Source organism: Thunnus maccoyii, chromosome 8 (genome assembly GCF_910596095.1).
Source record: "Thunnus maccoyii chromosome 8, fThuMac1.1, whole genome shotgun sequence".
Taxonomy (NCBI): domain Eukaryota; kingdom Metazoa; phylum Chordata; class Actinopteri; order Scombriformes; family Scombridae; genus Thunnus; species Thunnus maccoyii.
The window spans coordinates 17,177,401-17,194,579 of NC_056540.1; the positions used below are offsets into that span (position 1 = coordinate 17,177,401).

Sequence of the window (17,179 nt, forward strand, 5' to 3'; positions counted from 1 at the left end):
AATCTTTTCATTTTCTGTGTAGACAACATTTCCTGTTGAGAACCTAAAATCGAACACGGTGCATCTTTTATTAAATGTTTCAGTGGAAAGCTCAGAAAATTAGAAAAAAGAAAATTGAAAAGGGAAATGGACCTGCAAAAAATATGTCTTTTGTTATTTTCCTCTTTCATTTTTTTATTTCCTCCAATCATTATTTTGTTATCTTGAGCTGTATGTTAAAAAGGAGACCCTCTCAGTACGGGCCTGAAAGGCGCCAAGGCACCTAATAGACAGCGGGAGGAGTCTGGCTAGTGAAGAGCACAATGTGAATGTCCAGTTTGGAGCAATGTGCCTTTGCTTATGCCCTGCTTAATGTGTCGTTGTTTTACTTCTCCTGTATAGAACTGTTTTATGTCCTGCATAAGGTTGGTCTACCCACAAAAAAAAAAAAAAGGATTTGCAGGTGGTTTCCAAATCTGCTTTGTGTGTCAGCTCTGTCTTCTGTGCCACCTGCAGCGTTGGGCTCATTTGAACTCTTTGCCCGTTGTCTTATGATTGATGTAAATTTTGACCTGTCACAGGCTGTGATGCTCACAGTGTCACATCACTTGACTCGAGTTTTGAATTAAGTTGGCAGGTTGAATTAGCTAACAGCTTCAACAACAGAACTGTCTCTCCTGCTGCTAACTGGATCGGACCACAGCATCCCCCGCAGCGATCAGTAGCCCCAGATGACCTCGGTGGTAATAAAAGGTAAAACTGGACACGTTTCCAGCTCGAATGATTTCAGGGAAGAAATGGATTTTTGCAAGTGCGTGTCCTGTGCCCCATGCTATTTTCCCCAGTGAACCACTAAAAGTGGCTGCTAATTCAGCCCCTAACTGACCTGCTTGCACCAACTTTCACCGGAGTATGCAGGACATCCGGCAGTTTAAGACAAGTTACAGGAGAGGGATTTTCCATCACTTGTTGAAGTAACTTACTGGACATCGTTAGAGGTGTCCCATGGGATAAAACTTACATCAGGACACCAAGGTGACACACAAAATGAACTCTCAATTATTTGACTGATGTTACTACGTGACTCAGGGAGATGCTTCGCTGTTTCATTGTTTTATACAATGACGATAAAGATAATTGGACTTGGTTATTGGGATATATTTTCATTGAGGATGTCAAGGGTAAGCTACATTATTGTGCATATTTTGGATGAAAACTTAATGGGGTCTGTTACTGTTTCTGCATCACTGGTTTGATAGCTACTGCTTGTCTTTTGGTGCCTGCTCATCTCTATGTATGGTTTAATGCTGCTGTTTGGTCTGCCTGCTCTGTGTGTGGTTATCAGGTGATGCTGGAATATTTGTTGCTTTGAGTGTAGATAGATTTTCAGTTTATGCCTATTGATTGCACCCTGGTGATTGGCAAGTATAGCTATCATTGAAAGCTTACTGCTGGATGAGGCCACCAATTTAAACAATACATATAAAAAGATTATATAGCCTAATTCAGTCTGCAACTATTATTTTACATACAATTAATCTGCCGATCTTGATTAATTGATTAATCATTAAGTCAAAGAAATGTCAGAAAAATAAATGGCCTGCCCATAAAAAACGGGTACGGTATTGCAGACCTGCGCTGGACTCTGTTTTGTATTACTAAAATTACAGCTTCATTGTTGGAATGAAGTTCACAGACCTTTTTTCAGAGGCATTGCAGATTTACAGGTACTAGTGCTTCATCTTAGCAGCCGAGGTTTGGGTGAAATTCTCCTCCAGAGTTGGTGGCAGAAAAGGGAACCGTGAGAAAGAGATGAAGAATGATGGATGGCTAATTGAAGATGAAAGGTAAATGGCATCTGATGTGGAGAAAGCTTTCATCTTATCAAAACGGGCAGTGTGTTTGTGCCTGCATTCTAATAAAAATGCACACTTTTTCATTCATGTACGCTAACTAAAAAATACTTTCACTGTGTACAGTTTTCAAATAATTATCGAGTCAGACAGGCATGTACAAAATTGATACATTACTCTTTAAAGGAAGGTCAAAGTGTTTTAGTGAACTTCACTTCATCACATGAACATCTAACCGGGCATGAATACTGTGCATGCTTTGATGCGTGTGTTTCAGCACAGTGCATAACCACCCCCACCCTCCACCTAACTTTCCTCTTACAGTTGAGCATGACATCAGAGACCCTGTCAGCGCACTTTCTTTAATCTCTTTTCCCTACTTTCCCCTTTTCTCTTTTTCTTGCTCGTGTTCCCATCACACATTTCATCCTTTAAAGTGCCGGGAGATCAATTAAGTGCAACACTGCTGTATGTGAATACATGTGAGGACGTCCAAAGCACTGACTCAAGTCCTGAGAACATTGTTTGTGAGATATTATTGTTAATTTGATCAAAACAATACAAAAATAGTCAGTGTGTTATAATGTTATAATCTAATGTGCACTTACTAAAACATGGGAACAAGGTTTACCTTGAAATTAAAACTCAACATGAAAAAATACTGTTATTGGCATCCTTACATGACAGCCACATTAAAATTAATGTAATTATACTACAGTGTATGGGACAGTAACATACAGACAAGCGTAGCAGACATTAAAAGACAGGAGCTAATGTAATAGCAAAATTCACTAATTCTGAGTCTCTCCTCGTAATTCCTTCCTACCTCTCAACATCTCTCTTTTTCTTCTTTGCCACCCTAGTATGTAATGGTTCAGTAACAGGATTAAGAACACACACACACCAAAACTATCTACATTTTACTACTTTCTGGTGCCATGTTCACTGTGTTTGTGTGTGCCTGTGTGTGTGTGTTTGTGTGTGTGTGTGTGTGTGTGTGTGTTTGTGTGTTGAAGTGTAGGTCACATGACACATTGCCCTACTTCAGTGTAATTGGTCTTCTCTAAGGACTTATGCTCTCAATGTTCTCTAACACCATCTAAAACACAAACACACACACACACACACAAATGCTCAAAGGGCCAAATATCCAACCATCAGCTGTCTGTGCACTTGTACGTGAATGTGTTTCATCAACACGTTTTATATAAATGTTATGACATGCGGAGACATATGGGAGGTGTGCTGTGTATTTTAATAAAAATACTAACAAGTACAGTGTGTGTGACAGATAGGAAGGGAGAGAGAGAGAGAGGGAGCTCAGGGCTTGCTCAGGCGAAGGCCTTACGCAACAGTGAAGAGATTACTGACAAAACAGGACACAGATGCTGGCGAGGTCTGGGATTTCTCTCTCCCCCCCTCCTCCTCTTCTTCTCTCCTTGACTTTCCTTCCATTTATCTCCCCATTCTCTTGCCACTCTTGTAAATGATGTATTAACAGCTGTAATTTCCTAGTTGCATCAAAAGACAGTTGCTTGGAAATGCACCTGCATGACATGAAATAAATCTAAACTAAGCCATGCTATGAACCCCTATAGGCTGCAATTTTCATCACACTCCACAGTACGAAAGTGTCGAGTTTAACAACAACAAATTGACGATTTTGCTGTTTGTGCACCCTGGGGTTAAAAGTATACAGTTTGTTAAAAAAATACAGTTTGTCCTGAGGGTAGTGCTAGAAAAAAGGTGATGTGGTAATTACAATCAAAAGGGTTCAACACTTTGAGCAGCAGCTTGAATTTCACTGCATATCATCCGCTAGCTGATTTGTGTGTTGTGTGATCTAGTGATGCTGCCGTTACTGCGGTGACAGAATCAAACTGAACACTTTCACCGACAATAACAGCAGTGATGTTTGGGTTGATCACGGTTGGCAGTCACCCCCTGTAACAGATGTAAATGTAGAGGTTTTTCAGTCTCACATCATTAGTTTGAAAATTCTTATGATAGCTTTGGAAACATGAATGTTTTTGTCAGAGCTCCACAGTCTGCATGTGAAAATTCTGTGTAGTAATTAAACACAGCTGGCAGTACCTGCTAGCTTATGATTATAAATCAACAAAGCCGGCAATCCATGATGTTTTACATTGTAATCAGATGAAATACACTATTTAAAAAAACCTGAAACATATGATATTGTAAAATTGGAATTTCAGGCAGGAAACACATGCAGCGAATACCCAGCCAAGCTAGCATACAGCAGACAGACATCAGTCTCTTGGGGGTCCTTTGGTTGATCCATTGTCAATATGCCACTCAAGATGCAAATGTGAAGATTTACAGAGGCTTGTGGATATTAACAGCACAGAACAGTCTGTATGATTTTGTTGATTTTCATGTGAAAAGAGGTGAAGCTATCTATTAAAACTGGACCCGATTTTGTTGAAAACTAGCACAGGTTTACATTGGTTTAAAAGTGATGTGCCACAGCCTTGATGGCGGCTTGTTTACTTCAGCCCTCAACCTGGATTCCTCTGTAGGTATGTAGGGAGCATTCTCAGTGATTGTAGCACACTGGTTCCAGCAAGAAAACCGTCACACAACTGTCACAGCACAGCAATGAACACATTGATAAAAGCTTTGAAATCTTTATCTGTGACAACATACTGTACAGTATCACAAATAGAGAAGAGTCATAAAGTCAGCAAACTGACACAGAAATATCTTTCTGAACTGAAGTTTACTAACATTTGCCACCATAACTGCTCATGATAGCACAGCAAGTAAGGCTGTAGCAGCAGCAAATACACTGAGTGTACTGAGTAGAGCAAGAGTTTATTTCATTGCATATAAATTTAACTTTGTAAGAGAAAGATGTGCTGATTCTTCTTTTAAAAGTTACATAAACTCACTTCACTTTATGTCACCAAGTAAAGCTCTGAGTGAAGTTCATTATCCCCATGAGATGCCCAGTGGGATAAACAGGGAAAGACGACTGATGCAATTAAATATAATTAACATATCATTAATTTTAAATTAAGACAGAGCATTAAAGCATTAACTTTGATGGCTCTTATTAGATTACTTAAAGTGGTAGGGTTTGATCATTTAAGGGAACAGAAAGAAATGTTTCCGACATGTTGCATGTCGCAAATGTCACTGAATAGTGTGAAACACTGGTGTAAATCCACCAGGTGCACACGGATGATTTTAGTGTCTACTTTGTATGTTCTCTCCTATTGCCAATATCTACAAAATGCAACCTTTTTTGAGGTCCAGTGGATAAACAGAAAGGCATTCAAGCAGCAAAACAGACCCAACACAGGAATAAATGAGTTTCAATTAAAATCATAGGAGAGCATTATAACACCCATCCATTCAAATAATTCCACATCAGGTCTATTGATGCCTTTCACAGCAATTAATTTAGGTCCGCCTCCTGCCTATATACTCCAGATTTTGCATTCCTCACCAGCATTTCCTATTTTCATCTCCCCTCCCCTCCCCTGTAGTTCCTTTTGTGGCATCCCCCCAGGTGGGAAGTCATTACACTGCTCTAAACTGCGATTTTTCATAATTTTTTTTTAAAATACAGCATCTAAAAAACACAATCTCACTGGAAGCCGGAGGCGTTCCTCAATGTAACATCACAGATACACACTCATCCCTGACCCCCCTCCATTACACACACACATTTTTCCAATACATGGGAGTTGAGGTGGAGAGTGGGGGTGTGTGTGTTTGTGTGTGTGTGTGCGTGTGTGTGTGTGTGTGTGAAAGAGAGAGAGATGGATTGTGTGGAGGTGTAATTAGAGTTGTTGTGTGTGTCAGGGTGATGTCGCTGTGTGTTTGTCAGAGACAGAGAAAGGAAGAAAGAATGACAGAGAGCCAGTATGGGTGTGTGCATACCAGTATATGTTTGCATTTCACTGTGCATGTGAACTTGTGCGCCAGTTTACCATTTAGAAAACAGATCAATGTGTCCTCAGACACCCATTTCTCAGTCAAGTACAAAGACACACAATCATTTGATGTTAATGAAGACGAGAAAGCAAAGGGAAAAAGGGGAGTCGAGGGGAAAGAAATAATAAGATGTAAAGCAGTAAAGACAGATGCAAAGGCATACAATCATTTAAATATAAACAAAATTTACAGGGGGCAGGACTTAGTCTCTTACTCAAACACTATACTTTTCCTCCACCCTCCTTTGAAAATGCCGTGCTTCTCTTCTGATCCTCCACCCTATCTAGTCTCTGAGACCTTACAGCTTTTACACGTCTAGCTTATTGTTTGTGAGCCTTGTATGTTCTTTTTGCACACGTGTATTATTTTTGAAGGACCCATGTGTTGCACTGCACCCTGGCTGCTTATGTAATGTGAACAAACACATTCACATGGTCACACGCAGACACATCCTTTTGCTCTGCTCATCAGAGGTCAATTGAAACACAAGGTGAGTCAACCACTTTGCAGTGGCGCATACATCACCAGTTATTTTCAGATGGAGGAGGGGTCAGGAGGGACATTCACGTGGATGCTGCATCAAGGGGCCGCTCGGGTAACACACACACACACACACACACACAAGCAATAATTAATTGTCCATACACACATACACAAGCACTTCACTGACAATCATAACTAAAAACACAGTTACATAAGCACTTGCACACAAAAGAAACACAACTGTATTATGTGAGAACCTCCACTCCACATTTATTCATTTATTTTCATTTACATATCAACTGTTAAACGTATCTAAATCCTTATCTAAACAAAACCTAATTAAACCTACTTGTACTTAAACTCTAAATCTTAAACTTTTCCATAAAAGAGAAGAGAATACCAGCAAAATATCCTCACCCCCCTGATGAATGATAAATGAGGAAATTCATTTGCAAAACACAATTCCTGCCGTGCACAAGAGACAAAGCACTCATAATTAAGCATAATTAGAACCTGATGTCGTACAGCATTCAAGCTCACTTTCTTTTCAATCTATCGAATTTTTTGTCTCGTTTGTCTCAAAAAAAGAAAGCAGCGTCATCTAAGGGGTATGAATGAGAGCAGAGAAGGAATAAGAGACAGAGAGAGAAAGGAGGAGGGACAGTAAATAGCCAAACACAGAGGGAAAGGTAACTGTGAGAGATGGAGGCATGAAGATACAAGAAGAGGAGGAAAATGGCATGTAGAGGGTAAAGTGGGGCAGAGAGAGGAGAGAGAACAGTGACAAAACAGCTCAAAGTGGGGGAGTGAGGTGAAGCTAGCAGGGACAGGACAAGACAGAGAGAGAAAGCCAGGCGATAGTAGACCGTGTTCACGCAGAGAGACAAAGATATAAATAAAGTCACTGTTAGAAGCAAGAGTGTGTTTCTGTGTGTGAGAGTGTGTTTGTGTTTGTTTGTGTCCTGGCTCCACTCCCGGGAGCAGACACTTCTGTGCTGCCAAAGTTTCACTGGGTCTACCACCATGCCAGGGTCAATGCAGACACACACACACACACACACACAAAACCAGGGCATGGCATGGGATTAGCCAGTGAGAAAGACAGGGAAATGGAGAGGGTGAAAGAGAGAGATGGTGGAGGGACCAAAATCAGAGCGGTAATATTTGAGAAATTGGTGAGAGCTAAAGAGAAGGAGAGAGAGACAGTGAGGATTGCAGTGGGTATAGAAAAAAGACAGAGATAGATCAAGGAAAGGCAAAAAGAGAGGGAGAGAGGGACACAAAGAGAGAGAGAGAGAGAGCGAGAGAGGGAGAGAGGAGGGAGGATCACTGGGCTCCGTGAGCATGCGAGGATCAACAGCAACAGAATGAGACGGAGAGAGAGATAGAGAGCGGTAAAGAGTCAGAGGAAAGCGCTACTGAGGACTAAAGGATTATCAGAGACGAGAGAGAGCGACACCGAGAACAAGGGAGAGGAGAGGCATGCGGACCAAAGAGGAGGATAAGAAAAGGTAAGTGACTGAGAAAGCAATGAAAGACAGTTGTTTGAAAAGATTAGTATGTGTACAGTAGGCGTGGAAGATGCTCTATTATGACCCTCTGAGGAATTTTTGCAGTCTCGTAGCCCACAGCTAGTACTTTATTTCCAAAGCAGCTCATTTAAGATTTAAGACATTGGCCAAAATATGAATAGAGGTGATGCTGATTGTATGGAAGCAGGCACCAGAAAGCCAACTGAACTAATAGACAAAATCCATGGATTTAACCTCTGGACCACAAAAATCAAACAAAACCCACTGAATCTGGCTTTGGCTGGATGTCTGGATTTCTTCAGACTCAGTAGGTTTGATAAAAGTGTGCCTTTACTTCTGGTTATATCAACTGTACATGTGTGTGTTTCATTTCAGGATACAATGTGTGCATTCGTGTTAAACGAAGTAGTCTGATCACAGCGTCAAAACTATGTGTAGATGTACGTGTGTGCGTGTGTGTGTGCGTGCGTGTGTGTGTGTTTGTGTTGCAGGTGAGTAATCCTTTCCATCTGTCACAGTCGGCTTTGATGCATATGAATACGTCTCTGTGCGTTTGTGCACGTGTGTGTGTTGCTTAAATTGAGTGTGTGTGTTGCTTAAATTGAGTGTGTGTGCGTTTTATCATGAAAAATTAATTACAACTTTTGCTTTTGCATTTTATCATGAAACATTAATTACAACTTTTGCTTTTGACAAGGATTCTGAATGTTTTTGACTATTTATGTGTGCGTGTGTGTGTGAGAAAGAGAGAGAGAGAAAGAGAAAGGGTGAGTGCAGGAGAGAATGTGCAGATCTGTTGCCCGATTGCTATTAAAAGCCTCTGAACCAATCGTCAGAACAGCTAGTGTAGCTTTAATATGGGATTATATTGCAATAACCCTTCTCTTATAAACTAATGCTGCCCCTGTGGATCTGTGTGTGTGTGTGTGTTCATGTGTTTGTGTGTGTTTGTGTCTGTGTGTGTATGAAAACAAGTGTGTGCAAGGATCTACAATTGAGGAAGTGTAGATATATGTGACCTGTGCACTTAACATTTATATAACCTCATGAGTCAGTTAAGAACATAATCTAAAATTACAGCCTGTACGTGTGTGTGTGTGTGTGTGTGTGTGTGTCTGTTACAACACCCACTGTCTTTCACCGGCACAGACAAGCACATCAACAAGTCAAACACTTAGTAGGCAAATCATCTTGGTCTCTCTGTCCTTCTTTTGTCACATTTCAATTTATATTCAGATGTGTTTTAAGTGTCAATAAGCAACTTGTCCGTTCTAAGATTCATTCAAAGATGATAAATAAATTATTGTTTGAATCAGATTAGAGATGTTGAAGTGCAAGGTCAGTTTTTTGCTTGAAGAAGATAAAAAAACCAAAAAACAAATAAATATTAGATCTATAGTGATGGAATTTGATGAATAAATGATAAAAAATATAAAAAATGCTGCATATACAAAGAGCTTGTTGTGGTTATGAGGCCATTAGTGATGCATCCAAATATTGCTGAGTGCATTTCTCTGTTTTCATCCTTGGATGCGAGAATGATGCACAGCCAACATATGCCAGCAGGAAAAAGCCTGAACATTTGATTCAGTACTAATCGAATCTCTAAAGATTCCTTCAATTTTCTCATGAAGGTGCTTTATTAATTTAGATCTTTTAATACTTTAGTGTTCTCTTTTCAGTATTCAAGAACATTGTTTAATGTTTCAGCTGAGAAAAAAAGTTTTGGTAACATTTCAAAACTTTTGGTAAAATTTGCTTGAAAGTTGCAGTAATAATTGATGCCAGTAATAAATATTGTACATGCAGGCACGGATACCAAACACATATACTGGAGGACATAAAGAGGTAATTTGAAGGAGTATAATGCAAATTACAGGCTAGAGAAACCTAATCAATAGGTTATGACATTAAACTTTAATTACATCCCTTTTCTCTAGAGAATGACAGACGATGGAGAGAAAGAGAAATAAAGGTTAAAGGAGATTGACAGGAAGAAAGACAGAGTCAAAAGAAATGTGTGTACTCACACGCGCATTCCTCTTTGTGTGTTGTGTGTGTGTGTCACTGACGCTCTGCTAACCAGACAGATTGTTGAACAAATGATGAGATGCGGTGAAAGAGAAAAGGACTAGAAAGTCAGAAGGGCAGGAAGATGGATGAGGGAGTCCGAGAGAGGGCAGCGGGGGCAACAGGATGGAGAGATGAAAGGAGGAGAGATAGATTGGGGGTTAATGATAGAGAGATTGGATGGGACGTGCGGACAGGATGAGTGATATGGCGAAGAAGAGAAAGATGAGATGATAGAGGAGGAGAGCAAGGAGAGAGAGTAATCAGAGGACGAGGGCAGGTGGGAAAAAAAGGGATAAAAAAATGAGGTAACAGGAAGAAAAGGCTAAAAGAGAGAATGGGAGAGCGCACAGTTTGAGCAAAAATGCAAAACCCAGACTATATCACACTCTATTAGCCATGCTGATAGGATGTATGTGTGGTCATGCATCTGCAGCTCCTCCTTTAATTTGAGGCAATTTGTTTTCCCCTGTTAGCTTATAGAATCTAAATTTAAACTTTATCACGTAGCTCTTTGATCATTACATATTTGGTGGCAAATATCTCAAATATTCTGTGCAACTAACACACATCCTCCGGCCAAATACAAAACAAATGAATTAAGCTGGCGGATGGATTTGTCAATAATACACTCTTTGTCTATATTTCACCCCTTTCCCTGTTATAGGTACCTAACTGGTTGTAAATATGCTTACACCATAAAACAAAATAGCATTTACTTTTCTTTTTTTTTTCCTCTGAGGGCCCTCTGACTGGAACAGAGCATAACTTGAATTATGGCCCATTTACCCCTAATAAACAAGTATAAAAGGATTCAAATTTCTTTTTTTATAAGCTGGAGTCTGAAGTCTGGAGTTGTATTTTCTGCCTCTTTTATACCTTGTGATTGGGGCTGCGGAAAAGGAGCCTCGGACAGGTTTAAACACGTCTGCAAATAAGTAATTCACACGTGTAGAGGTGCAAATGAACATGAACGTTCATTTATATTCTGACATTTCCTCTGGAATCCCATAATGGTCCAACGTGCAGAAATGGCCGACAGTGCTGTATCTACGACCATATTCATGCATTCAACATGTAACTGAACAGACTATCTCTTTAAATAAATATAATTATTATCATTATCTGAGGGTTCCTCAGTCCAGGCTAGTCTTCCTCATGTCTAGTGAAGCATTAGATATTAATGTTCTGCGTTTGTCTGATTTGTGCATCACTGATTCCAAACACACACTTGCATAAAGTACATATATAGAGAAGTTTGTCCAGGGGTAAGGTGCTGGGCTAACAAACTGTAGCTTTTAGGGTCTCCAGCTTAAACCAGCACCTTCAAATATGACCTCAGTCAGCGATTAGTGACGCTGATCACATCACTGTGCGCTACAGGGAAGAAACAGAAGCCATAACTCTGAATCCTAAAACTCATGTTAGGTGCAAAATTAAATTCTCATTGGTATAACAAAGACGGTGAGCCAGATTGGAATGTAAATTTATCATGAACACACAGTACACGATGTGCCGTAGAGCACAATCCACATGTACTATTCTGTTGCTCATAAAAATGTTCTCATGGTGCAGGTTTCTCAGACAGCAACAGTTTCTAATATTTTGCCCTCGCTGCCTTTGAAAACACACTTAAGTTCTTTACTATCAGTGAAGCACACACAACCTGCCCCAAACAATGCTTCAATTAGAAGCTAACTTGAATTATGCTGGGCTGGCTAAGATGTTTGGCTTTTGTGATATCAACATTAGCCTTTGTGACTTCTGGCTCTTCAGTGGAAACGCTGATTAAAGTGCACTGTTCCTGAAAAATGCAGTTGCACCCAATTAAAATGAACAACAAAACTGAAGAAACAGCTGAGCAGGTTTCCTGGTTGTTTCGAAGATCATTAGTGAATTCTTCCCTCTGTTGGAGGTGCAGGGATACATTTTATACCATGACACTTAATGAAAGATGAAACCTGTAACCAATTATGGAAACAAAAGCGAAACAGATAAACAGTGCATACATTCTGTATGCAGTGTTTCCCACAGGTTGAGAATTCACTCATAATGGTGGGTGGCGCGGGCGGCGTGTGACCGATGTGCATGCAGATACTCACGCAGTTTAGAGGGGGAGAGTTTAACCCTGGTTATTTTGTGTAGCTACAATTTACAGATGTCCCCTAAACGCCCTGCATGCATCGGTAGACACTACAACTTACCAATGTTCCCTAAATACCTCACATGTGGGCTGGGTGGGTCGTCCAAGTAGAGCCTATGTATGGGAAACACTGATATGTGTGCAATGCAGCATGCAAATATTAGACATCTGCAGACATCTAATATTAATTTCCAAGAAGAAATGAACCAAACAATATGGTACAAACTTAGAAGAACAGATTCAAGAAGTGGAACTAATACTGCCACAAAACAAGCCTGCTTCTCAGACAGTATCTTCACTGAACTGAACTCAACACACAGAAACACACACTATTTATAAATTAGGGGTAAAACACAAATTACCTTTTATTTTCTGAGGATCCTCAGTAATTCTGCTGAGTTTCTTTTCTGTCACAGCGCATGTTCATTGAGGAGAAGCAGTAAACTCATACCTGTAACGAGCTGATCAGTCCGACTGACCTGTCTGACAGCTTGTCAGCTGATCGTGTCAGCAGACTCTTTCATCATCAGTCACATTAAAAGAAATCAGAGAAGACGTCTTAATAATCTAACAGCTCACACTTGTACTTAGCAGATCATTCTGGCTACCTCTGCTGAAATCATTCCAACTTACTCTTGAAATTATTTGCTGACATACCAAAGTGCAAGACGCCTCTGAATAATGTCTGAATTTGTGCCATGATTTCATATTTATAGGAGTATAAACCCTTTTATTGTGCTTGCATACCTGTTTGGATTGACTGCCTTCAAGAGCAGAGCCTTCTTTCTGCCAAGTACTATTGTTGTGATAAATGGTCCTTAATTCTTAGACACAAGTGTCCCTTACTGTATTAAGTGTTTTAGGTTGTACAATCTTAGAAATTGTGGTAATGAAAAATAAAAATCATACAGTAAAATGGATACGATTTCTTCAGTTGCTTTAAACGCAAAAAAAGTGAACATGAACTCTGGGACAACAGAAAAAAAAACTGACTACATCACCCAAAATGCAATGTGTGCCCTGTCTCAAAGGGCCAATAAAGTGCTGCATTTGTTCTGTTCTGGAGGTGAGTGGGCGAGAGATAGTGAGCGAGAGAAGCAGTGTGATTACAGAGCAGTAAAGCGAGTCTCAGCCTCCCTAAAACAGACACACACACAGGGCCCGTCAATCGGCGGCTGAAAAATGAGCCTCACCTTGAAACGACAGGGGACTCGATTCGCTGGAGCATTCAGTGCTCTGTTGCCACTGCAAAGGCGTGGGTGCGCACCCATTCGCGCACATACACATGTGTACACACACACACACACGCGCACACAAGGCCTTGCTGAGGCTGCCTACGTTGAAGACAATTCTTGAATAGCCCAAACCCACCAACTGGTAAATTAAATTCATTGCATGTATAAACAGATTTCAGAAAAAGCTGCACCCTGTCAAGAAACTCCCTGTTGTGTTTAAAGGCTGTGTGTGTGTTTGTATGTGGGGTGACAGATGCTCAAGCACACTTGCGGTGCGTATTGATTACTGGCAAGCAGTGTGTGCGGCTTCTCAGATCCCCTTCTTCTTCTTCTCTTTTTATGTCTCTATACACATCTCTCTCTTCTAGTCTTCTCTCTTTATTCTTTAACAGACTATCAGACACTTTTGGAGATTTCAACTTAGGGAAAATGGGCCTTTACATCTCTTCCTCTGACACACACACTCACGCATTACTTTCATCTTGTCCGTGATCCCTCTCCTTCATCTGTTCTCTTCCTGTTATCCCTCCACCTTTATACATCTCCCTGTGCTGCTGTCTCCCCTGTTCTCCTCTTTTGTTGCCTCCCCTTCATCCCCCCAGCCAACAGTGTTACCTCCCCAGCTCCTCCCTCTTCATTTTGCACAGCCAGAGGTGTGATGTGGGCGAGAGACTATGATTAAATATAGAGACAGGGGGAGGGGAGAGAACGTGAGGGGAAGAAACACACAGTAAATCAAATACAGCGTGACAGAGATGGAGAAGGGGTTGGTGATTGGAAAAGTGTGACAACAAACACAAGTACGACGAAAAATGAGAGCGACAAGAGGAAAATGGTATCCAATAAGAGTTAGAGAGAGAGCGAGAGAGCGAGAAAGTGGGAGAAAGACAGAGAGAGAAACAAGTGTGAATGAGAGAAACTGCTTTCAAGCGGATACGGTGTCACTTTCTGCCTGACAGCCTGCAGGTCAGTGGTGAAGAGTAAGACTTAATATGATAGGCACCGACACACATACTTACAGACACATAAATAGATGGTGTCAGCAGAAGGAGAAAAAAAAAAAGAGAGAAAGTTTGTTGCAGCAGGTGCTTGGGCATCTGGTGTGGCTGCTGGTGGAAAGACAAATGCTTGGAATTGAGCTGCAGTGAAATTACCTTCAATTGACTTAGTCTGAATCCCAAGGCAAACTGCTTGACAACACACACACACACACACATACACTTATTAATGCATGCACATCTGCAGTCCTCACTCAAGCACAAGCAAACACTGTTTCACTCGCTCCTTCGTTCTCGCTTTCCCCCTCTCTCTGTTTCTCTCAAGAAAAATATCATCATCATCTGCAATTTCTTCTTGCAAATAACACATCTGAGTCTGTTTCTCATCCACCTGATCGCTGCTGTTTGCTTTGAAAATAGATTTCTCTCTCACACACACACACAAGACATCATACACAAACACCAAACACCAAAAAGACACAAACCTGGAAGGATAGGTGAACTCTGGGTCAAGACCTGTGTTGTCCACTCCAAGACAATAGTTGCCACAGTTACCATGGTAACCAATCATAAACAGTCTAAGCTGTCAATTATGTGTGACCCCCTGCTAGCTCCGAGGCAATGTAGCAGTCCTTGAGCCAAGCACACTGTCAAGATATTTATATAAATAGCAGCAATATGTCACTGAAGCAGGTATCCTTTGATCTAGAGTGCCTTACGTAAAGACCTTACATTTCAAAACTCTGCTGTCTGTCAGCAAAACTCTTGAGCCATATTATTTACCAGGACCTTTGTCATGAGCACTAACCACACAGTACAGTTGTGACACTTGCTGTTATCTCAGCTAACGTTTGAAAGTTTCATAAAATAGGAATGCAGACTGAAAATGGTCTAAATTTAAAGTGTTTCCATTCCTATACTGCAGCCCACTGGCAGACCCACACCAGCATAATTAACTTTATTCACTTACTTTTAATATTTAATGATTTTAAAACTGAAATTCCAAAGAGTCTGACAATATTAATTACACTTGCTGTCAGGGAAAAATAAAATACATGGCCAAATTGTCCCTTTTTAAAAAACAGCATGTGACATGAGGCTTCAAAATGATTCAATATAGGTCACACGGAGTGATTGGTATGAGTGAATGTGTGGACAACTCTCATCCTGAATACATATGAACTATTGGTGCAGCAGTAAGGCTCAGCACAGTCAGTTTGAGTTAGTACTTGTCCGGTGGTGAGGATATATTTTTAACTACTACAGGGCCACTGCAGACAGGCAGATCTCTAAAACTTCTGAAAACCATGGGAATGAATCTGATGTTTGCCTTTGCTGTTGAGTCACGCTTGCTAATGACAACTTTTTTGTCAGTAATCTCATGGGTTCTTAAACTAATAGGTGAACGAGGTCATATTTAAGTTATTTTGAAAAATATCACAGTGTTCCACCTTTGACCCTGTACAGCAGACATCTGTGCTGTGATATGTGTATAATAAGCTCTCTCTCTTTGTGTGTGAGTGTGTGCGCGTGTGTGTTCAACATCACACACTGACTGCAAAATGTAAGTAGATTGGAAGAAATTTGCTGAGATATTCTGACCCAGACCTACAACATGTCTAAATTGTATTTATTTTATTTGGTGTGCAGACACTTTGAAGACAAACAATAATTAGGACTATAAACCACAGCACTGCCAATTACCCTCAAGAGGTAAGAATGTGTGATGACTTCCATTTGTTTAAATTAAAAGTAATTTTTAACCTGAAATATGGCTCTAGCCACTTTTCCATGCTCTGAAATACAGTGCAAAATGCATAAGTATGTTTGAATAACCTCCATTTAGTCGCTTATTCATTTTTTTTCTTTGATGTACCCTGCCAATATATGCTGCTGCGATGACCCAATTTCCTAAAAAAGGGGACTAATACTGATGTAATATTAACTTGCCCCATTTGTATCAGATAATCAAAGTATCAACACAGTGCAACACTGAAGTACTCTAAAGCCCTTTCACACTGGAGAAAAACCCACTAACACCCACTAACATCTGGCTTTTGTCTTCAGTGGGAAAGAGTACAATCTGTATTCATTCCTGTGTCAAATGACTCTGCAGTAGTCACGGCTATTTATTGGCTTCAGCTCCTATCGACAGTGATGGAAACATGACACCCAGGTGAACACGCTAATGTTGGCTCCCTTTCCGGCGCAATGTTATGACGCATGTCGAAGTTGGGACATTGGTGTTTAAATAGCCAGGAACGTTATTGTTTTTTACAGTCTATGGCAACAACGTGCAACAAATTCCATCCATCTACATTCAAGCAATGCTCAACCATCATCCAGTCAGTGTTGAGTTTGAAAGAGAGACTGAAGTAAAAGATATTAAAAAGTAACCACCGTGACATTGTCACTGGCTTCCATGCTGCTTTTTTTACTGTTTTCTAACCCTGTTTTCCGGCAAGTTTGTGACATCAAACATGACACACCAGAAAAAATAAATAAAAAAATTAATTTGGGGGTACAGGTCAATTCTTAAGTGATCTCGAGTGATTAAGATCAAATAGTTGATTTTGCTCCCCTCCCATTCAATCAAAACATTTTGACCAATGAAGTTATTACACAACCATGTAAAGCTTTAATAAAACCCAGTCATACATCAAAATGTATTTATCTGACCCAGAAACGATGAAACATAAAATTAAAGTTATATAAGCATTGACTTTAGGCAACATGTCTGTTGAACCCACAGAAAAATGAAGAAGGGAACAATGTTGCAGAGCATTACATTATGCTGAACTCATTAGACAAATGTCCAAACTGCTTCCATGAGAGATATCAAGTCATGATGCATCATGAGTTCACATACTGCTGTGGAAGGCAAAAATAACATCATTTGAAATGTGTCATCACATAATAAAGG

The 17,179-nt window shown here is 40.3% G+C and overlaps 1 protein-coding gene across 2 annotated transcripts in view; it reads right to left on the reverse strand.

The window, feature by feature from the left end:
- Positions 1-17,179, reverse strand: part of LOC121901407 (dedicator of cytokinesis protein 2-like) — a 100,362-nt gene that overhangs the window by 20,642 nt on the left and 62,541 nt on the right. The gene's annotated exons all lie outside the window — the stretch shown is intronic.